The 23,539-nt window shown below is 38.7% G+C and overlaps 1 protein-coding gene and 1 pseudogene across 1 annotated transcript in view; one reads left to right on the top strand and one right to left on the bottom strand.

Moving 5' to 3' along the window:
• The window catches only part of LOC139779876 (cilia- and flagella-associated protein 58), a gene marked incomplete at its 5' end in the record, with an annotated part of 247,623 nt that overhangs the window by 13,110 nt on the left and 210,974 nt on the right, over window positions 1-23,539 (bottom strand). The window lies entirely within an intron of this gene.
• Window positions 4,370-4,990, top strand: LOC139779879 (trafficking protein particle complex subunit 10-like; annotated as a pseudogene).

Raw genomic sequence — 23,539 nt, forward strand, 5'->3', positions numbered from 1 at the left:
GGACAATTCGTTGAATTCTAAGTTTATCAGATTTTATCTTTCTTCCTATTTTTATCCGACACTGTATACTTGTCGTAACTTTTCGTTGGATCAAAAGGTTCCCATCTACTCGCTGAAAAAATGTGTTTGTTCCTCTTGTACCATGATCTAATGAGAAAAAATAAAAAAATAACATAAAAGAGAATTATACCAAGTATTCTTTTAATGATAAATACCTAAGTAAAATTTTTCTGGTATGTGATTCCTCGATTTCGACAGAAGCATCGTGCATAACACGAATATCATCGTGAACGTCAAATGTGAACAGAGACCCGCTCTTATTACTATACTAAGTACTAGTACTATACTAAGACTATATTAAGTAAATATCTAAATTCAAATTCAAAAACTTATTGTGACACACGCAACTTTTCTATTTCAGATTGGAGAACTGCTCTTATCGAGACTAGTACGTCCAGATACAGCGGAAGTAATTTATAAAACACTGAAGGATGCGACTAAAGCAATTGAAACTTATCATAATCGAGAATTAGACGGCCAATGTCTTCTCGTTAATCCACGCCCCAAAAATAATCCAACTGGGCCAGCCGTCCGATCTTTCACGGAGTCGAGACGAAGTATCAGCTCGAGTTATGTACAACCAAGTTTAGGAGCGGTGCATCGTGCATTATTCAACGATTCTTAATCGAATGTACCCATTTTGATATAAATTAATATGAAGAATATTTTCAATTTTTTTTGTAGTAACTTTTAAGTTTGTTTTAATGAAAGATTTAGAGAAACGACAAAACACAGAATGCGCAACTCCAATTCCCAGGTATAATTGTATTAATAAACTTATATCACTCATTATCTTTAGTTTATATGCTGTTTGTACGGACAATGTGTAAGTTTTGTAATAAAAAAAAACTGTAAAAAAACAACATGGTCTCAATTTTGTACTCGTACTGTCATTATCTATAATTTCTGCGTGGCTTACGTTACTTTGTACATGAGCGAGAATAAATTGCATGTTATATATCTAAATATCGCTAATGTATATCGCTAGTGTAAAATGTATATCTCAGATTCATTAATTATATTCGCTAAATGTGTTTTATTGTTAATGTATATCGCTAATGTATATATATATAAAAGGTATCTCGGATCTATTAATTAAATATAAAATATGTGTATTTAAAGTGTTTATGAAAAATCCAATTTAATTGAGCGTCATACTCTGACTGTATCCTCTCTATCTCCGTTTCGGGTCACATCTCCCGCATAATTCGCGTTTTATCTAAAAAAGTAATATTTAGGTAAAAGTAAATTATCCATTATTATCCATTACTTAAAATTTAGTAATTTGTTAGATTGTAGGGGGCCTATTACGTATATCTTTTCACGAGGTAAAAATGCGAAAAGTGAGAGAATTTACTAGAGTATCTACGATTTCATTGGTCGAAATCTAGTAAATCTATTCACTTTTCGCATTTTCACCTCATGAAAAGATACGTAATAGGCCCCCTGGGGGTCAATTGTGTATCTTGAAACGAGGTAAAAATTATAAAAGTGAACAGATTTTACTAGATTTCGACAAATAAAATCGTAGATACGCTAGTAAATTTCCTCACTTTTGTAATTTTTACCTCATTTCAAGATACACAATCGACCCCCTGGGGGTCGATTACGGTTCTTGAAACGAGGTGAAAATTACAAAAGTGAACAGATTTACTAGATTTTTTTTAATAACTGGCAATCGGCAATCAGAAATTACACTTTTCAACTAGCAGTTGCCATCGTTTGCGACGTATTGTAGAACCGGCTTTATTAGTTTTTCACTGGATCTAACATTCGTATGTATTTGGCCGGAAATGAACGTCTTTTTATTTAATTAAACCAGCTCGAATATAATAAAAAATAGAGACGGTAAAAAACACCGAAACTATTCAAATCAAAATGATCGCATAAGAATTACGGTGAATTATTTCACAAACGTTCTAATTTATATATTATACTTTCTTGAGTGCAATATTTTGTGTATATATGGATTTTTATGTTTTTATAGCTCTATCAATCAAGAGACACGGTAGTGTCTCGCGCCAAGTATACGCGGAGCGAGGCCGACCGTGACTCTTTTACGCGACGCGACGGGTTGCGAGTACTCGAGATGTTGAGATCTCGATAACGAGTGAACGGATCAAGTTCTAAGTAGGCTTGATCGATAGCTTGGGGTCGAAAAGGGGGGGGGGTATCTCCTATAATATTTTCCGCTACGTGCCCTACGAGCGGAGATATTGCGACGCAAAGTCCAAATATGAAAATTTATTTTTTAAGATACGTCGTCGTCGTCTACGTCGACCGTCTCTCATGCCATGCCATCATTTCATTGGCTGAAATCGCCGCGTCCTTTTCACTTTTTCGACACTGGCGGCGCTTTCGCGCAGTGCAGATATAGTGCGTTCATACGTGTGTGCTGTACTGCGCGGCCAGTGCAGATAGTGTAATGCGTTCAGTGCGCTGTCACAGGCTGCGGTCCACTTGACGCTACAAATCCTTCGGAGCATTCTTCTTCTCCTTCTTTCTTCATTAAAAGAAAAGAGAAGAGGAATGCTTCGAAGCATTTGTAGCGTCAAGTGGACCGCAGCTTCAGTTATATCTTGATAGTTAGTGTAACACGGTAGTGTCTCAAGTACGCGCGGAGCGATACCGATCTCGTTTACGCGAAGCAATTATTGTAAGTTACTAACTATATATGTAATTATCCTATAATATGTAATTATCCTATAATTATCCTACTGTTACTTATTATATTATTGTTTACTATTATTACTTTACTACGTTTACGCGAGTGTTTACATTACACAGGTTAACCTAGATAAATAAGCTGTTAATTATAAAAGAAGGCCAATAAGCTATTGCCCAGGACTACCGTCTTAGATAAAATACGAAGTGACTTTGCTGCCAAGAATGGCGACAGGTAACATGACCTTTTACATTTAATCTTGCAATGTAATATGGAAATGATGTTGTTATATATATCCATAAATTGTGTCTATAATTGACAGATGTTTTATCATGGAGAGGCTTGATAACTCGCATTCGTCATTTGATGTTGACTGCATATGACAGAACTCTGTCACGCTTTGAAGATATTATACGAGAACAGCGAGAAAGGCGGAACAATCCTAGTTGGAACTTCTGCCATTATTTTCTTCTACAGGTAATATAACTCTCCTTATAAATTCTTATCACTACTGAATTGCTTAATAAAATATTGAGTAAAATGTTGACTGAAATACTCCTGAAACGAGTTATCTTATATTTTTTTATTCATAATCTTTCATAATATCTTTAACTTTTTAATCAGTCTTTTAAATAAATAAAACTAGCATACATTGGTCGGGATTACGAACCCGAGACTCCCCGACTACAAGTCAACTGCTCTCACACAAGAGCAATGCGTCACTCCTCTGTAGTGCGATTCTGTAACTCGTTATGCTGTCGTTATGTGTTTATAACGACAGTTGCGCAGGTATACTATATAATATAATAAAAAAGCTGCGCAACTGTCGTTATAAACACATAACGACAGCATAACGAGTTACAGAATCGCACTACTGAATTCCTTAATATTAAAAATCTTAAAACTTATATCTTTCCTTTTACAAAGTTAAATTGGCATTTTAGGTTAAAAGTATACGATATTAAATGAGAACGGATATTGAGATACAAAGTGAAAACCTAAATGTAGATAAATTGTTCATAGATACTCCAGGATGGTTAAGTCTGTTTCAAACGCCTCTCAACAATTGGGGAGGTGTGATTTTTAAATAACGGTACAAACCATCATCTAAGATTTCTTTTAGCTGAATGTAAGGCATCTTTATTAGATCTTAGGAGTTACTTGTTTAGTAGACAATGTGCCATGCTACTCCTGCTTAATAAACCTTGGGAGGTTTGTACGAATTGAACAGTTATTGATAATTAATGGCTTCGTATAATTACCGTAATTCGTACATATTTCGAAATTGGATATTATTTTTGACAGGTTGCACAAAGGTGCTTATCATTTGTCCATAACACATTGAGCGAACTGAGAATCTTAGAAGTGCAGAAACCTGAAGGCTCTGTAGAATGCTGGTCATTCCTCTGTGCGTTAGAAGTCTTGCAAGCTTGTCAATTGTCCACCATCAATATTGATAACAATCAACAATTGGACTTGTGCTCTTTACATACAGCTAGCTTGTGGGCACTTGCAAGAGATAAGGTAATTTATTTATTTGACACTGATTATTTTATTTATACGTTATTTGCCAATATAATTAAATAATTATAAATATAATTCTTGAATTGTTTCCGTGGTATATCTTTCTATATATCGCATTATATGCCTTTTTTCTTTTTATTAGGAAGCTTAGGAAAATTGTGCGGCCTAATGCCGGGAAGTGAACCGACTAGTGAACAGTTGCACACAGTTGTGTATCTTATAGCAGGTATAGGAGATTCGGAGCCACAGGTAGAAGGAAAGTTAACTCCTACAGACAAATTAAAAGAGGCACTATCATCCAAAGAAGCGTTCAAGAAACAGTATCTGGAGCATGCAGAATTAGCTATGGGCACATACAAGCATGTCGGCCGTATTCGATCAGCCAGATTAATCGGCAAAGAATTAATTGGCACGATTCTACAGCGAACTCGGAGAAAATCAGAAAGCGGTCGCGTTTTTATCTGACGCTTTGAAAACTTATATGGACGAAGGATGGATATAACTGTACGCAATACATATTTGGAAGAAATGTTAGGGTATATGAAAATGATCTCTTCACCTCAACCATTACTCGCGGAACTCGGATGTGCTTTTACAATACTCAGTATGGAAGCTAAAGTAATGGATAAGATAGTACAAGACTGTGTAGTTGAGGTCGAAATCAGTGTACAGAGTTTGTTTCCTCGGGAAGTAAGATGTACTAGCGCTGCTATCCCAGGTAGCAAGGTGACGTCTATTTAACGTCATTTTTTGGTCATGTTCTGACGATTGCGCCGTTATGAAATGACGTCAAAGTGCCGTAAAAATGACGTACTTTTGTCTCATCTTCGTGACGTCATATATTGACGTCACTAATACGTAATTAATGACGTCGCCGGGACAAAATAAAAGTACGTCAGATTTTGAACATTTGGACGTCATCTTGGAATGGCAGTCACAAGACTGACCATAAAATGTCGTCAAATAGACGACAACTTTTTAATCTACATTATTTTTTATGAAATTAAAATGTTAAAATGTTCACTTGATAAACGTTTATAAAAAAACGTTTTTCTTCTTTATCTATGAAAAAAAAACGCTTTTTAACTGTTTCTTTACGTATCATGTGCATATAGCCCCGCTCTCTCAAGGCGGTCACCCATCCTAAGTACAGTACCGCGCCCGTGTTGCTTGACTTCGATGATCCAGTGAACAGTGACGATCTTCTGACCCTGATGCTTCCTTAGTAACTGTACTTGTCTATAACAAGTACATCTTTAAAGTGTTCAAAAATCTTGTAATGATATCTTCTTGATAGCTATAACACTGCATGAAATAGTTATCATTGTCTTATAAACGTCCATTATTATTAGTCGCCGACGTCATAGACCAAAAATGACTAAAAATAGACGTCATTATGTCGATGTCGTCTTCTGACGTCACTTTGCTCCTTGGGTTGGGTACTGGTCTACAAACTGACGAACCAGATACGTCGTGTTAAAGTCAGTCAACTAACGTCTTTTATTAGTCTAAAGTCTGACGTCTCAGGTACGTCGTGTTAAAGTCAGTTAACTAACATTTTTTATTAGTCTAAAGTCTGATGTCTCAGGTACGTCGTGTTAACGTCAGTTAATTAACATCTTTTATTAGTCTAAAGTCTGACGTCTCAGGTACGTCGTATTAACGTCAGTTAACTAACATCTTTTAGAGCCGGTTGTTCCAACCTATTGGTAAACTAACTAATAGTTAAATCATATGTCTATCTTTGTTTAATTGGAAGGAAAAACGAAGACATATATATGATTTAACTATTAGTCAGTTTGCCAACAGGTTGGAGCAACCGGCCCTTATTAGTCTAAAGTCTGACGTCTCAGGTACGTCATATTAACGTCAGTTAACTAACATCATTTATTGGTCTATAATCTGACGAACCAGGAACGTCGTATTAAAGCGATTTAACTAACGTCTTTTATTGGTCGAAATTCTGACGTCTCAGGTACGTCGTGTTAACATCAGTTAACTAACATCATTTATTGGTCTACAATTTGACGAACCAGGAACGTCGTATTAAAGTGATTTAACTAACGTCTTTTATTGGTCGAAATTCTGACGTCTCAGATACGTCGTACAATGGATAAATAACTAACGTCATTAAATGGGCACTAATCTAACGTTACTTGGACGTTATAGTTTGGTTAAATTGTCGAAGTGTTTTTATGGTTATACAAATGACGTCAATAGTACGTTATAATGAGGTCATTCTACGATTAGTTATTATTTCGTCAAAAAAGTCACGACATTTATACGTCTTAAGTTGGTAAAATGACGTCGTACCCAAAAAATGACGAATTATTGACGTCATATTAAAGTCACCTTGCTACCTGGGATTTCTGTAGAGGAGATACAAAAGCCATCCATATCTAATAAAAAAAAAGGATTAAAATCATCTGTTGAGCCTCCAGTACAATTGTAAGTATTAATAAATAAAATTGTAATTATTTTTATTTATAAAAATCTGTATATATATAATTTTTAATACTATGGCAAAAAGAATAAATTGTGTAAAAAAGAACTTATATTATTTATATTGGTATTCTAATATCATATATTTACAATAGTGCTCATTATATATCTCTCTCATTGTATATCTTCTATTTCCTATGTGTTGAATTTTTGTTCAGTTTTGTTCTATTTCAGGTTGTCAAAGTGCACATTAGAAGATATGAAACTACTTGATCTCAGTTTATTACGTTTACAAGTATATTCTTATTTGGATTACAAGGAAGATAGGAGTCTTGGTGCTGCTAGTGTTATTAATAAAAATATGAAACCGCTCGTGAGATGTTCAGACAGTGCAAAGCATAGAAAACCTTCAATCAATACAAAGGGTGATTTTAGCAAAGCGCTCTCCTGTGATGAATTCGTTATAAAACCCGGTATAAATACACTTTTTCAAAAAAAGGTAAAAAAAGGCGCCAAGTACACGCATAGTAGTATATATGTATTATGTTGTTACCTCGAAAAAAAACAAAGTGGTAGTATTATACCTCGAAATAACACCCTGTACATACTGTTTATAAAATGCGTAATACTACAAAAAGGCGTGATATCCGTACAAAATTACCTTTTTTAAAAAAAAGGTAAAAAAAGGCGCCAAGTACACGCATAGTAGTGTATATGTTGTTACCTCGAAAAAAAAACAGTGGTAATATTATACCTCAAAAAAATCTAAGTAACAAGTGGTAGACCTAATCTTTGTATCTCGAAAAAATCTCGAAAAAACCTAAGCAGTAGTATCTTTACCTAAAAAAAACCGAAGTAACAAGTGGTAGACGTAATCTTTGTATCTCGAAAAATCTCGAAAAAACCTAAGCAGTAGTATTTTTATTTAAAAAAAATTATAACTCAAGTGATACACACCTTATTAAAGATGAGTCGCGCTTCAAGTGATCTATTACAATTACAAAAAAGAAATGATATCTCTTTTTAAATTACAGCGCCAATTACAGAGAGAATATACATTGAGAATCTTTGTATTTCGAAAAATCTCGAAAAAAACCTAAGCAGTAGTATTTTTATTTCCAAACATGTTGTTACCTAGAAAAAAACAGTGGTAATATTATACCTCAAAAAATCTAATTATATATATACCTTAACAAAATTATTATTATATCACGAAATTGCGTTACCAAACTCAATCCAAGTGATATATATTTCAAAAAATTATCTCACAAAATTGTCTCACAAAAATTGTCTCACAAAATTGTCTGACAAAAATTGTCTCACAAAATTGTCTCACAAAAATTGTCTCATAAAATTGTCTCACAAAAATTGTCTCACAAAATTATTAAATTACAAAATTGTTACTTTATTCAATCCAAGTGATATCTACCTCGAAAAAATCTAAATAACAAGTGGTATCTATTTAAAAAAAAATATGTGAAATCTTTTAATACTGCGCCAATTACAAAGAGAGAATATATATATTATATATATACCTTAACAAAATTATTATTATATCACAAAATTGCGTTACCAAACTCAATCCAAGTGATATATATATTTCAAAAAAATATATGAAATCTTTCTTTAAATTACGCCAACTACAAAGAGAATATATATATTGCTTTGAAAAATAATTGTAGTGCAACTACTCTTAAAAAATAAAACAAAATTGTGTTACCTAACTCAACCCAAGTGGTATGTATCTTTGTATTCCTGAGGATCTTTCTATCAACCCAAGTGGTAGTAGTTTTAATTCTCCTTGATAAAATTATAATATTACAAAGAATCATTTAATCATTTTAATCACAAAGAATTAAAGAGGTAACATTATAAAATAAAAATATTTAATTAAAAGTAAGGAGTAAGGAGACATTTTTCATGCTGGGGTCTTTTAGACCCCATGTGTCATTTACGAGATTCTTGAGAGGTGTGGCATTTAAGGGTTAAAAAAGCAGCGCCAAGTTTTTTACAAGAAAAATTTATTTATTTTATTTTAATTAAATATTTTTATTTTATAATGTTACCTCTTTAATTCTTTGTGATTAAAATGATTTATGATTCTTTGTAATATTATAATTTTATCAAGGAGAATTAAAACTACTACCACTTGGGTTGATAGAAAGATCCTCAGGAATACAAAGATACATACCACTTGGGTTGAGTTAGGTAACACAATTTTGTTTTATTTTTTAAGAGTAGTTGCACTACAATTATTTTTCAAAGCAATATATATATTCTCTTTGTAGTTGGCGTAATTTAAAGAAAGATTTCATATATTTTTTTGAAATATATATATCACTTGGATTGAGTTTGGTAACGCAATTTTGTGATATAATAATAATTTTGTTAAGGTATATATATAATATATATATTCTCTCTTTGTAATTGGCGCAGTATTAAAAGATTTCACATATTTTTTTTTAAATAGATACCACTTGTTATTTAGATTTTTTCGAGGTAGATATCACTTGGATTGAATAAAGTAACAATTTTGTAATTTAATAATTTTGTGAGACAATTTTTGTGAGACAATTTTATGAGACAATTTTTGTGAGACAATTTTGTGAGACAATTTTTGTCAGACAATTTTGTGAGACAATTTTTGTGAGACAATTTTGTGAGATAATTTTTTGAAATATATATCACTTGGATTGAGTTTGGTAACGCAATTTCGTGATATAATAATAATTTTGTTAAGGTATATATATAATTAGATTTTTTGAGGTATAATATTACCACTGTTTTTTTCTAGGTAACAACATGTTTGGAAATAAAAATACTACTGCTTAGGTTTTTTTCGAGATTTTTCGAAATACAAAGATTCTCAATGTATATTCTCTCTGTAATTGGCGCTGTAATTTAAAAAGAGATATCATTTCTTTTTTGTAATTGTAATAGATCACTTGAAGCGCGACTCATCTTTAATAAGGTGTGTATCACTTGAGTTATAATTTTTTTTAAATAAAAATACTACTGCTTAGGTTTTTTCGAGATTTTTCGAGATACAAAGATTACGTCTACCACTTGTTACTTCGGTTTTTTTTAGGTAAAGATACTACTGCTTAGGTTTTTTCGAGATTTTTTCGAGATACAAAGATTAGGTCTACCACTTGTTACTTAGATTTTTTTGAGGTATAATATTACCACTGTTTTTTTTTCGAGGTAATAGTTAACGAAAGATAGATAACTATCTTAAACGTAAGAACATATATAAGATTTGTCTGACGACAAGGATTCTCTTCTTACCAATAGGAATATAAGAAGTGAATCTAACGTTAATTACGCTTTATAGAGCGCGACGCAATGTTCATGGATTTTAAATAGCAGTTTCAAGTATCTAAATGACTTTTAGTAACGCGAGGATCCTTTACATGTATTTACAAATAGCTAATCGGATATGTTAACAGTAATCTCGATTGCAACCGGTGAATCAAAGAAAGAGATAATGAATGTACTGAGCTCAGATTTTCAACGTGTGAAGCTTGGCGGCTTCGCTCGACGGACGAATTATACTGTGATAATGCACTCGTTCGCCCCTGAAACCAAGATCGAAATGTAACCGGATTTATGTAATCCGTTACATCGCGCTAATAGAAGATTAGCTTCCCCCATGACGGATCTCTGGTTTCATTAGAAAGACAGATTTTACCTTGTCACAGTAGACTTGATTGAATAAAGCGCTTGATCCTTGAACCAAGGATTTATCCGGTTGAGGCCAGAAAGATCGTCATCTTTTTTTGCCGGTATAGTCTAATGGCCGCTCTTTCCCTTGTACAGAACGTTTCTGTGATAGCACGGGGCCGTGATGACGAAGCCAAACTTTGTGCCGGTATAGTCCCGTGGCAAGCGAGCTTGTCTATGCTCACATATATCGTTGAGCCGTTAGGTTTACGAATGATAGCCTCGCAACCACTATGTATTCTTATGATTCGATTCGCCTTTTTAGAAAACTAAACCGACTTCGTCTCACTAAAGAGAACGATGATACCTCGACTCATCTCGACAAGCGCCCGGAAACGAATGCTTTCTCCAACGATCGGCACGCTCATCGACGCACGCTTCGCGACCGGAACTAATGCCTCTTCCGGCGATCGGCACGCTCGTCGACGCACGCTTCGCGACCGGAACTAATGCCTCTTCCGGCGATCGGCACGCTTGTGAATCAAGTCCAGTTGCGCCACGCTCTCAGCGCTGAACTATTGTTTTGAAACATGGCTGACACTGAACGCGCGGGTCGCTCAAAATGATACAAATCCCGCTATCTACCTTATCTTGACTGCATTAGTATTATGATAAACGCAACAGAGGGCAGCTAATATACAGTCTCTCTTTGTCTCTCACTATATCTCACTGAATCTACTTTCGCTTCAAACAGAGAGAAAGAAATGGGCAGCGGCATTATTTGAAATCAAGAGTTTGAAAGCGTCTCATTTCATCTATGAAAAACATTTTGACGATGCGTTTATAATTTGCAAGTACGAGAAATACGATGTTGATAGAAAACTTATCGCTGAGGTAAATATACTAAAATAATTTGTTCTTAAAATGCAATATCATCGTTGTTGTAATATCATTGAGACAATATCGGCACGGTAATATTGTACAAATAGATGTGACGCGTTTCTAAATATTCTAAATTAATAACAAGACAAAAGGGCTTGCGAACTAGCAGGTTGTTAATGCTGACATGTATTTAAAATCATAACAATGACTTGACAATAACAAACGTTTCGGCCATAACTGTGGCCTTCTTCAGTGTAGTCGTTAATTTAAAATAATATACCCCCTTATACAATAAAGAATCATTCGCTTATAAATTAGATCGCCTGCTACATTCCAACGATTAAAACGCATTCGCTTACATATGCTCACATCCTACGCACACCGTCTCAGTCAGATCGCAGCTCGTAGACATATCGCGTCTGGTATTACTCCGAGCCTTCGTAAAGTCAGTTTGCCGCTCGCCGATATATCGCGTCTGGTAATCCTTCGAGCCCTCGCAGAATCATGATGGGAAGGAATCCGTCCCTACACCGTCTTCACAATACGGCAAGAATGGATGCCCTTATGTGGAAATTTATTTCGTATTAAATTAAAAAGAACCAGTAAACTTATACAGCTCAACCTGCACTAGCTACCTTCGCTCGCGGAAACGCTTCTCGAACGACACATGTTCGTCAGTGGTCGGTCAGGTGTCAAATGCGAGCGTCAGCGGTCTATCCAGAGGGAAATTATGGAGGGGATAGAGTACGGGAGAGGAAGGAGAAGAGACCCACGTGGTAATCAGGAAGGTGGGAGAGTGTTAAGGATCGGGAGATAGGCTTCTGGCAATAACTCCGTGTCACTGTGCTTATTAAGACCGTCGCTCTGTCTCTTTATATGTAACATTTCAGAGATGAGACGTTTATTATATATCGGCTCACTGTCTAAGATCCTCACTCCTTCCCAATCTAATCTATGATCCGTTTTTAAACGATGTTCGGTAATAACTGATGGAGATCCGCTTCTCTTTAAGATATCGGATTTATGCTCTTTAATTCTGGTTTTGAGCTGTCTTTTAGATTGCCCCACATAAGTGGCATCACAATCCACACAACTTATCTTATAAACTATTCCGCAGTGTGCTGATATGTCTAATTTGTCCTTGCCCGTTGTGATAAACCTGTTCAACTTAAACGGAATCGTAAAGGCAGGGCGAAAATTAATATTTTTGGCTAACGTCGTAAAGCCATCTGAAATAGTTTTAACATACGGAATAGTAAAATTAGAAATCTTAGCAGATTGGCTGCTAGGTTGTGTGTTATGAGCTAGGAATTTAATTCTTCTTCTGATCGTAGAAAAAATGAAACCAAGCGGATATCCATTCTTAAGTAATGTGTTAATTGTGTTTTTTAAATTTTCCTTGTGAAACTGCGGGTGAGAAAGAGAGATGATCTTATCAATGAGCCCGTATATTACGCCTCTTTTGTGACAAAGAGGATGGTTGGAATTAAAATTCAAATATCTGCCTGAGTAAGTCGGTTTATGGAAATGGTCGAAAATAATTCTCTCATCCTCTATTACCATGGTAACATCCAAAAAATCGAGTTTGCCCTCGCGCCCGATTTCACACGTAAATTGCAACCGATCATGTAACGAATTGAACGTCTCCAGTGTATTCTCAATCTCATTACAAGGAGCATCCATTGCAATGTCATCGACATACCGAATATAAAACTGTGGAACATAATTAAGCCGTGATATTGCAACCCGCTCCAGATCACACATAACCATATCTGCCGCTATTGGCGATAGTGGAGAACCCATGGGGCTGCCAAAAATTTGCTTATAATATTTATTGTTAAATGAGAAGTATGTCGAGTTGAGAACCAATCGGATTGCAATAGTGAATTCGTCAAGCGGAATGTCTGTGAGCTTCGAAATCTCATCTCACCTATTTGTTACACTGTCCACCACCAAGTCTGTTGGAACATTGGTAAAAAGTGAAACGACATCCAATGATATCAGAGTACGATTAGAGTCGAACGGCATACCATTTAATTTATTAACCAAATGGTAGCTATTATTAATATGGCTAGGAGATTTCGAAACGCCCTTCAACAGAATTTCATGTAGACAGCACGCAAGCATGTACAAAGGGCTATTAATGGATGATACAATAATTCTAAGAGGATTGCCCGGCTTATGTATCTTAGGCAATCCGTAAGCTCTCGGTAGGATGCCGTCCGTACAATTAAGTTTTTGGTACATGGAGTGATCAATATACCCCTTCTTCTTCCACCTTGTTATTAAGGAGCGTAACTCGCTCGAGAGTTTTTTTACCGGATCTTTCTCAATTAATTGGTAAAAGGAAGTATCCGAGAGTGATAACTCCATATTCCTAATATATTCGACCTTGTCCAAAGCCACCGTGACACTGCCTTTGTCAGCTCTTGTAAAGAGAATTTCTGGATGTTCCCTAATGAACTTTTTGGTGGAATTAATCCATCCTAAAATCATTTTTTCGTTCTTGGTAACCGTAAGTTTCTTGTTGGCAACATTATTAAGTAAAGCTACCGATTTGTTTCTGACACCCCCTCTGATGGACTCTTGGCATTTGTTAATGTTACCTTCTATGTGCTTAATAAACTCTGTAATTAGTTTAGGTATTTCAACATCTTTAATAGGAACACCGAACCGTTCTCCCAATTGTAACAGATAAACAACTTCATCCGGGATTATATATGTGCTAAGATTGCGAAACCATCCATGCTGAATTGCCAGAAGCCTATCTCCCGATCCTTAACACTCTCCCACCTTCCTGATTACCACGTTGGTCTCTTCTCCTTCCTCTCCCGTACTCTATCCCCTCCATAATTTCCCTCTGGATAGACCGCTGACGCTCGCATTTGACACCTGACCGACCACTGACGAACATGTGTCGTTCGAGAAGCGTTTCCGCGAGCGAAGGTAGCTAGTGCAGGTTGAGCTGTATAAGTTTACTGGTTCTTTTTAATTTAATACGAAATAAATTTCCACATAAGGGCATCCATTCTTGCCGTATTGTGAAGACGGTGTAGGGACGGATTCCTTCCCATCATGATTCTGCGAGGGCTCGAAGGATTACCAGACGCGATATATCGGCGAGCGGCAAACTGACTTTACGAAGGCTCGGAGTAATACCAGACGCGATATGTCTACGAGCTGCGATCTGACTGAGACGGTGTGCGTAGGATGTGATCGTATGTAAGCGAATGCGTTTTAATCGTTGGAATGTAGCAGGCGATCTAATTTATAAGCGAATGATTCTTTATTGTATAAGGGGGTATATTATTTTAAATTAACGACTACACTGAAGAAGGCCACAGTTATGGCCGAAACGTTTGTTATTGTCAAGTCATTGTTATGATTTTAAATACATGTCAGCATTAACAACCTGCTAGTTCGCAAGCCCTTTTGTCTTGTTATTATATTCCAAGCGAACATTATACATTATTGTTTATATTCTAAATTAAATTAACATATTTTTGCTTCCTCATAAAGAAAGCTTTGTTTTCACGAAAAAAATTTTTTTTTGGAATTGTCGCTGCCAATATGTTTAGAATGTTCTAAAACGTCGAACAATACATTTTTTTAAAAATGTCTGTGTGTGTGTTTATGTGTGCGTGTGTGTGCGTGTGTGTGCGTGTGTGTGTGCGCGTGTGCGTGTGTTTGCGTGTGTGTGCGCGTGTGCGTGTGTGTGCGCGTGTGTGCGCGCGTGTGCGCGTATGCGCGTGTGCGCGTGTGTGCGTATGTGTGCGTGTGTGTGCGTGTGTGTGTGCGTGTGTGTGTGCGTGTGTGCGTGTGTGCGTGCGTGCTGCGTGCGTGCGCGCGCGCGTGTGTGTGTGTGTGTGTGTGTGTGTGTGTGTGTGTGTGTGTGTGTGTGTGCGCGTGTGTGTGTGTGTGTGTGTACACACCTTGTAAAAGGGTATCAATGCTCTAACTTCCGTAAATGGAGATATCTCTCAATTTTTTTTAAATGTAGAGTGTCATTAAAGGAAGATTGGTGTTGAATTTGGCGAAGATCGATAAAGGGATTCATTTTGAAGCCAATATTTAATAAATACTAATAATTATGTATTAAATAAAATAAGGTTCCTCATAGAGGAGCTTTGTGAGCACAATAAAAAGCAATGTGCAAATTTCTAATTTGTACACTTAAAAATGGTGAGAAAGCAATGTGCAAATTCTTTTCCAGTATACGTATCAACAGTCTCGGCTAGATTGAAGAGCAATACCAAATACTCCTGCAAACATTGCCACTGTGCAACTCGCTGTCGATCCTGAAAATGCTATCTCGTTGATATCACTCTCTTCAGATCCAGAAAACTCAGTTTCGTCCGTGCTGCTGTCTGCAGATCCACAACAGTCTAGTTCGTCTATAGAGTTGTCTGCAGATTCTCAAAACTGTGCATTACCTGCGCTGGTCAGTGCAAATCCAGAAAAGCATTTGGTTAGACAGTTTTCTGCAAATCCTCAAAGCTCTACTTCGTCTGGCAGAAAACATTCTGCAAATTCTCTAAATTGTATCTCGTCCGTGTCATTCTCTGTTGATTCAGGAAATATTGACCTAGATGTTAATTTCAACGTGAATAAATCTTTTTCGCCGAATGGTAAGATTTTTTGTACCATAATAGGGGAGACCGGGGCTAAACAGTCTGGTTTTTTTCGGTGCCGATTTTTAACAACAAAATAAATAATTTTAGTTAAATGTGGTATACCACTGTAAAGAGTGAACCTTTAGCTACAAAATTTATTAAGGAAATTTTTATCTACGTCGCTTTGTTTAACCGGTATAGAGCAAAAACGACAACGGTGGAAAAATTGAAATCTCAAAAATGCCGGGGCTAATCGGTCCCCCCCCGGGGCTAATCGGTCACACTGCATTTTCAATACATATACGTACATCTAATCTTGAAAAATGATAGGATACATTTTAATAATTGTTTTTTAAGAAAAAAATATAAAAATTTATTTAAAATTTTTATGCGAAACATTATTAAAAATTAATTGTTTTACCTATTCCATAAAACAATTTAGGCACGTGAATACAGAGGTTAACCAAATCGTAAACTCCCCAACGGCACGTCACATTGTCAACGCGGGCAACCACGGGGAACACGCGTGACGGCGTTCCGGTGCCATAGGATCAGCGCGGACCCTCGAGCAACCTAACCAAGCCGCGTTTCTCGCAGGGGAGCGGTAAATAGCGACAGGGGGGTTAGAAAAGCTCGCGGTGGAGCGCGACCATTTTACCGACTCGACGGCGTCCTCGCGCCGATTCCTCGACGCGCCGACGACGACGACGACGACGACGACGACGACGACGACGACGACGACGACGACGACGACGACGACGACGACGACGACGACGACGGCCACGACCACCACGACGACGACGGCCACGACCACCACGACGACAACGGCCACGACCACCACGACGACGACGACGACGACGACGACGACGACGACGACGATGACCACCACCGACACCACCACCACTACAACGGCGGCGACAATGACGCCGAGACGATGCGGCGAACGCTGGACGATGCGGTCGCACGCGAGACTGTCACTGACTTAACGACCAACAACGACAATTTACCGCGGCCGGGAGTCGGAACGATCTACCGCGCGCGCGGCATGTCAACTCTCGCGCGGAAATCGCGGGATCTCAGAGCCGTGCCGTGCCTCGCCGTACCTCGCCGACGTGCCGTGAGCGCGAGCGATCTCGAAAACAACGGTCCGCCATCTTTTCGGTCGGCCAAAACACCCGTTTTGCGACGATACGTGCGTACCATTTCCCTCTTACACAAATTGACCAAAACTGACGCACGTGCAAGGGAAGACAGAATCACGCTCGAGGGAAACCTAACCTGAAATCGCCGTGAGCTGAAGTCGTGCGCCCGGCGCGCCACAGTGACGAGATTAGCCCGATTAGCCCCGGGTGCTTGTAGACTGATTAGCCCCAAACACAAGTTTCAGGTTTGATCGCCCATAAAATATTAGACATCAACGATAATGAAAAAACTACACTGGATTCGTGTTCAGCATGCATTACTCTTTATAATCACGTACCTCGAGATTTGGAGAGCAAATATTATTGCAGATATTACAAAATTTCCACGCGCAGAAAATTTCACTTTCACCTTCCGAAAACACGTTTGCCCTCGTAAAAATCATAACACGGCAGGTAACCTGCCGAAACTCCGTTGGTCACATGGGTACCATAAGCAGCGTTTACAATGTTAATAGCGAGTTTGCACAATATACAGGTTCCGAGATATTTGATTAGACGTATTTACCCCGTAGACTTTTTAGCCCCGGTCTCCCCTACTCTTCACCGAAAATATCATTTTGTTTCCAAAATTGTTATATGCTTGTGTAGTGAGTATGATAGGCAAACGCGATTAGATCAAATTAGGAAAGTAAAAAAATTCGTACCTGCTTTTTTGTAAACATTTTTTTATCAATCAATGACGACAATTAAAGTTATTATATTGCGTTGTAGCTGTATGTATCGGGGAAAATCGTGCATTCAATGTTCCAAAACCCTGGTCGGTCTCAGAAATAATGACTGAACTTGGAACAAAAGTTATATTTTCACACGTAATCACTTTGTCAAACAACGACACTACTCCAGTATTTAAAAAATCTGTTACCGTCGATCTGTGGAATGGCCGTATTCATTATTATGTTCATGGTATAGCACTAAATCTCGATGAAAATACACAGCTACTCCCACGAGTTCTCGAGAATATCGAAGCACTTTAAGCAATTTTGTTGAAATTTGAATGTATGCGGATATGCAAAGGAATGACGTCAATCGAAATATGTGTAATGAAAGAGAATGCAATCAAAGACTCTCTAAATTATTGGCGAGGCATTGATTGTTTATTATTAACAAAATATAAAAAATCTGATGTGTGCAAAAAAACTTCAGAAAATTTTGAAACAACGACAAATGCGAAACTCTAAAAATAGAATAATGAATCGCATTCGAAACGCGGTCAGATCCACGCAATCAGGACAAAGTTACTATTTTGAAAAAAAAACTTATTCGAGAAAGGAAGACAAAAAACCGCTTAAAATATAGGCTACAGTTACTGAATGACGCTTTGGAGAAAAGTCAAAAAGACTTTGCAGCGATTCAGAGTTTGTCATTACAAGACAAATGTAAAGAATTAAAAATCCGTGGAACACAAAAAGTGGTAATAGAAGAGATAATCGCCGCCGCGAAAACGAGTGGAACAGGGCGTCGTTATTCCGAAAACTGGTTGATGCTGTGCATGATAATGAATATCAGATCCCCAAGTTATTACGAATTTCTGCGAAAAAATAACGTCATCCCTTTGCCGAGTACTACAACGATCCGCAAATATTTTTCGCTCATCAAAATGAAATGTGGATTCGACGATAATTTTGCAACATTATTGAAGAAGAGTTTCGCAGCAAAGGATAAAGTGCAGCGCCATGGACTCTTGGTTCTGGATGAAATTAATTTCCGAAAAGACATTACTGTTCGCGCTAACGATTTATCGTACTCGGGATTGATTGATTTCGGAGATGGTCCGAAAGCACAAGACATACAATAAGACGGCACGAACACGATAACTAGGGCCTCTTGATTTGACTGTGGTTTCTGGTAGTATTTTTTACGTTGAACAAAAAATTATATAGGTCTTATAGGGCTAACTGCTTTAGTTTTCGAGATATGCAGTATTAAAGCTCAAAATAAATATAATATAAATTTAAATAATACTTCAATTGTGTGTGTATAAACAGTACACACGTAAGCGGGGGAGAGGCTACCGCACCTCCCCCGAAAGCAGAGGGAGGTGGGGGTGAACCTCGGTTCGCGTGAAAAGTGTATGCATGAACTTTTCATGCGTGGAAAGTTTAATATAAATTTTTAAATAATACTTCAATTGTGTGTGTATAAACAGTACATACGTAAGCGAGGGAGGAACTACCGCACCTCCCCCGAAAGCAGGAGGGAGGTGGGGGTGAACCTCGGTTCGCGTGAAAAGTGTATGCATGAACTTTTCATGCGTGGAAAGTTTAATATAAATTTTTAAATGATACTTCAATTGTGTGTGTATAAACAGTACACACGTAAGCGAGGGAGGAACTGCCGCACCTACCCCGAAAGCAGGAGGGAGGTGGGGGTGAACCTCGGTTCGCGTGAAAAGTGTATGCATGAACTTTTCATGCGTGGAAAGTTAATATAAATTTTTAAATAATACTTCAATTGTGTGTGTATAAACAGTACACACGTAAGCGAGGAAGAAACTACCGCACCTCCCCCGAAAGCAGGGGGGAGGTGGGGGTAAACCTCGGTTCGCGTGAAAAGTGTATGCGTGAAGGCAGTAGGTTCCGTTGTTAGGCGTTGGACGTTGTTTACATTTGTAAAACGTAAACACAGAAATCTCATTTCTTGTAGTAGACGCTTGTATTCAGTCCTTGAAGGTAGTCAGTTACATTCGTACTCTCACATTATGTGTACCGATATTCATCCTCGTCTTCACCCAAAATTGGTAAATTTTTCTTTTTTTTTCTTCGTTTCACGACATCATTTCTGAGAATGAAGTTGCACAAGTTTTTCTCGAAGAGATGAAGATAATTCCATCATCAACATCAACACCGCCTATTTGTTGTGGATTACCAATGAGAGTCGAGAAAAGTTCTGTGTCGAAATTGAAATGGAAATGGCGCTGTTCAGCTCAACAAGGAAAAAAGAAGAAAGGATTGAAATGTCGCAAAATAATTAATCCGAGTGAAGGAACATTCTTTGAAGGAACTAAGTGTCGAATCGAACTTCGTAAAATTGTTGCAATTGTGATTTGTTTTGTAATGAAAATGTCTATTACTGATATCACTTATCATCTCCGTTCATGGCGGTATCAACAACATAAAGATGAATTAAGTAATTCAACAGTGAGTGATTATTTTTCATGTTGTCGAGAAATTGCGGAAATCATTAGTTCTCATCACATTAAAATGCTTGGTGGTGTGGAAAAAACGGTACAAATTGACGAAACTTTTTTGACTAAAAGAAAGTATCATCGAGGCCGTGTTACAGAGCAAATGAGTATTGTTGTTCTGGGGTTGTATTGCAAAGAAGACAAAACCGGCGTTTTTATAAAAGTAGATGGAAAAAGCAAACGTCATTTGTGTCCATACATTAAGAAATTTGTCGATCCAAATACATCTATAATATGTACGGACCAAGCGAAGCAATATCATGGTGTAGAACAGCTTTTTGGACCCACATGCACTCATCTCACCACTAATCACAGTGTTGGAGAATTTGTGGCTGCAGATAATTCTTTGAACACTATTAATGATTTAGAAAACCAGAATAACTATTTAAAAAATCAATAATATCTCGCAAATCAACTCAATTACTTTATCAGTACATGGCATTGTATTACTACCGTAAAAACATTTTGGAAAAACAATATCGCTGTGATCTTGGCTCTCAAATAATGCAATTCTTCGAGGACATGGCCAAAGTGTATCCTGGTTACATTTGTAACGATGCACCCCTAAAATGCATCGTTCCGGCCTAACACCTTGCCGATGCCGCCCGGCCGACCATACACCGGGCGAGGAACGGGCACGGTGTGCCCACCGTATTTTAAAGCATTTATCGTAGCGTTAGGAAGCCCGCGAACGGACTTGCCGCGGCAACCGCCTCGACGCGCCGAGCGGTGCCGACCGCGACCGAAGACTGCCGAACGCGATCGCGGCGTCGGGACGCCGTATTTTCCGACCGTTCCGCCGCACCATCCCGGCGCTCGCGATCGCCGTCGCTACCCCCGCCACTGCGTAACACCGCCGCGCCGGGTATAAAAGACGAGCGTTTTTAACGCTAAATGCGATTTCCTGATCAACGTTCCGACCGACCGCACCGATCCTGAATTCCCGCATCTCTCTAGCAAGTCAGAACGAGGGTAGAGCGCCTCCGGCATTCTCTGTCTTCGCCGAGTGATTCTCGATAGACGACCAGCTTTCTTCCACCGCGCGCCCGCTAGTCAAAACGAATGTAGAGCGCCTCCGGCACTCTCTGTCTTCGCCGAGCGATTCTCGTTAGACGACCAGCTTCCTTACACCACGCACCCGCTAGTCAGAACGAAGGTAGAGAGCCTCTGGCATACTCTATTTTCACCGAGCGCTTCTCGGTACACGACCGGCTTCCCTGCACACGGAGTTATCCGAACGGGGGCAGAGCGCTTCTCTGCCTCCACCGAGCGCTTCTCACCAGATACTCCTGCCGCCTAACGCGCCGAATTGCAGCGATCTCGTCGCCGTATCCGCGCCCGTGCGCACCGCGCTTTACCTCGCGCCACCCGCCACAAGCCGATCGCCCGTCACGATCGCAACACACGTGCATTCCCGCGCACACCGCGTGCGCCCTGACTCTGTGTCCTGCGCTCACCGCACCATTGTACATACCGCGACTGTTCCACTCACGGAGAAAAAGTTACGGTTGCTACAACAGAATAATAATGTTAATTTTCGCCCATCCATACAAAAGGGTTATGGAAACCATAGTACTCTGGAAGTGACCTATATGGTTGCCCTAACCTTAGTGAGGGTAGCTACTATATGGATGTTGCAACCATAATATATGGATGTTACAACCATAATGAACAAATATTCACCCGACAAAAAAAATTATTTATTTCGAAATTTTATTACTATTTTTTAACTAAATTTGTTTCTTAAGATGCAGTCTATGATTATAAATATTTTCTCGTATTTGAAAAAAACGCTTACCTTGGTGGGATTCGAACTCGGGACCTCTGGATCGTGAGCCAACTGCCTTACGTGGTAGACTACTTCTTAATTTAATGTAAGTGTTATATATAGTCTACATATGTACCAGCGCAAATATATAATTTTTCAAAAATCATCTTAAGAAACAAATTCAGTTTAAAAAGAGTAATAAAATTTTGAATTGGATATATGATATAATATTTCTTAATGTCGGGTGAATGTCAGAAACCAGTGTCGGCTCATTACGAAATTTTGTGTTCGTAAATATATTTATGAAAAAAGTATATTTATAAAGTTAAAACATCCTTATCAAATCCACTTTATTCTATGCAGAAATTCTTTTGCGCGCGCAATGGAACTAAACTCTCAATCATGCAGTGATTCAGTGCTGTACCGTGCAGCTATATCTTATGGATCTCTCAACCATAATACTTGTGCTGCAGACCACATAAGAGAGATAGCAATAATCCTTTGGTTGAGGCAACCATATACGAGGGTATTGTAACCGAATGTCACGTATCGTAAGAACTGCGGTTATGAAAACTGTATAAATGAGCATATCTTAACAGCTACATTCAATGTAATATCAATTTAACTTGAATTCACATACATTTCTTTTTCAATCATAGAGAATGTTGTTGTAACAACCGTAGCAATTTTCTCCGTGCTGTATTCTCAACCCGTTGTAAATACCGCGACCGTTCATTATAGAATAAACTCTGTTACGTTATTGCTAACCACGATACACTTCATTTTGCCGGTTTCCTGGGTCCGTTTCTTACGGTCAGGTCCCTGTTCGGGCGCCATAAAACAACCTTGTTTCGAAACGCGGATCTAGCTCGCGGCTGGGCTGGGTTCGAAGGAGGTGCGGAGGAACGGACGCGCGGTGAGGTTTGGCAAAATGAAGTGTATCGTGGTTAGCAATAACGTAACAGAGTTTATTCTATAATGAACGGTCGCGGTATTTACAACGGGTTGAGAATACAGTGGAACAGTCGCGGTATGTACAATGGTGCGGTGAGCGCAGGACACAGAGTCAGGGCGCACGCGGTGTGCGCGGGAATGCACGTGTGTTGCGATCGTGACGGGCGATCGGCTTGTGGCGGGTGGCGCGAGGTAAAGCGCGGTGCGCACGGGCGCGGATACGGCGACGAGATCGCTGCAATTCGGCGCGTTAGGCGGCAGGAGTATCCGGTGAGAAGCGCTCGGTGGAGGCAGAGAAGCGCTCTGCCCCCGTTCGGATAACTCCGTGTGCAGGGAAGCCGGTCGTGTACCGAGAAGCGCTCGGTGAAGATAGAGTATGCCAGAGGCTCTCTACCTTCGTTCTGACTAGCGGGTGCGTGGTGTAGGGAAGCTGGTCGTCTAACGAGAATTGCTCGGCAAAGACAGAGAGTGCCGGAGGCGCTCTACCTTCGTTTTGACTAGCGGGCGCGCGGTGGAAGAAAGCTGGTCGTCTATCGAGAATCACTCGGCGAAGACAGAGAATGCCGGAGGCGCTCTACCCTC

This window comes from Temnothorax nylanderi, unplaced genomic scaffold (genome assembly GCF_030848795.1).
Source record: "Temnothorax nylanderi isolate EJ_2023f unplaced genomic scaffold, tnyl_v1.0 TNYL_tig0247_pilon, whole genome shotgun sequence".
Taxonomy (NCBI): domain Eukaryota; kingdom Metazoa; phylum Arthropoda; class Insecta; order Hymenoptera; family Formicidae; genus Temnothorax; species Temnothorax nylanderi.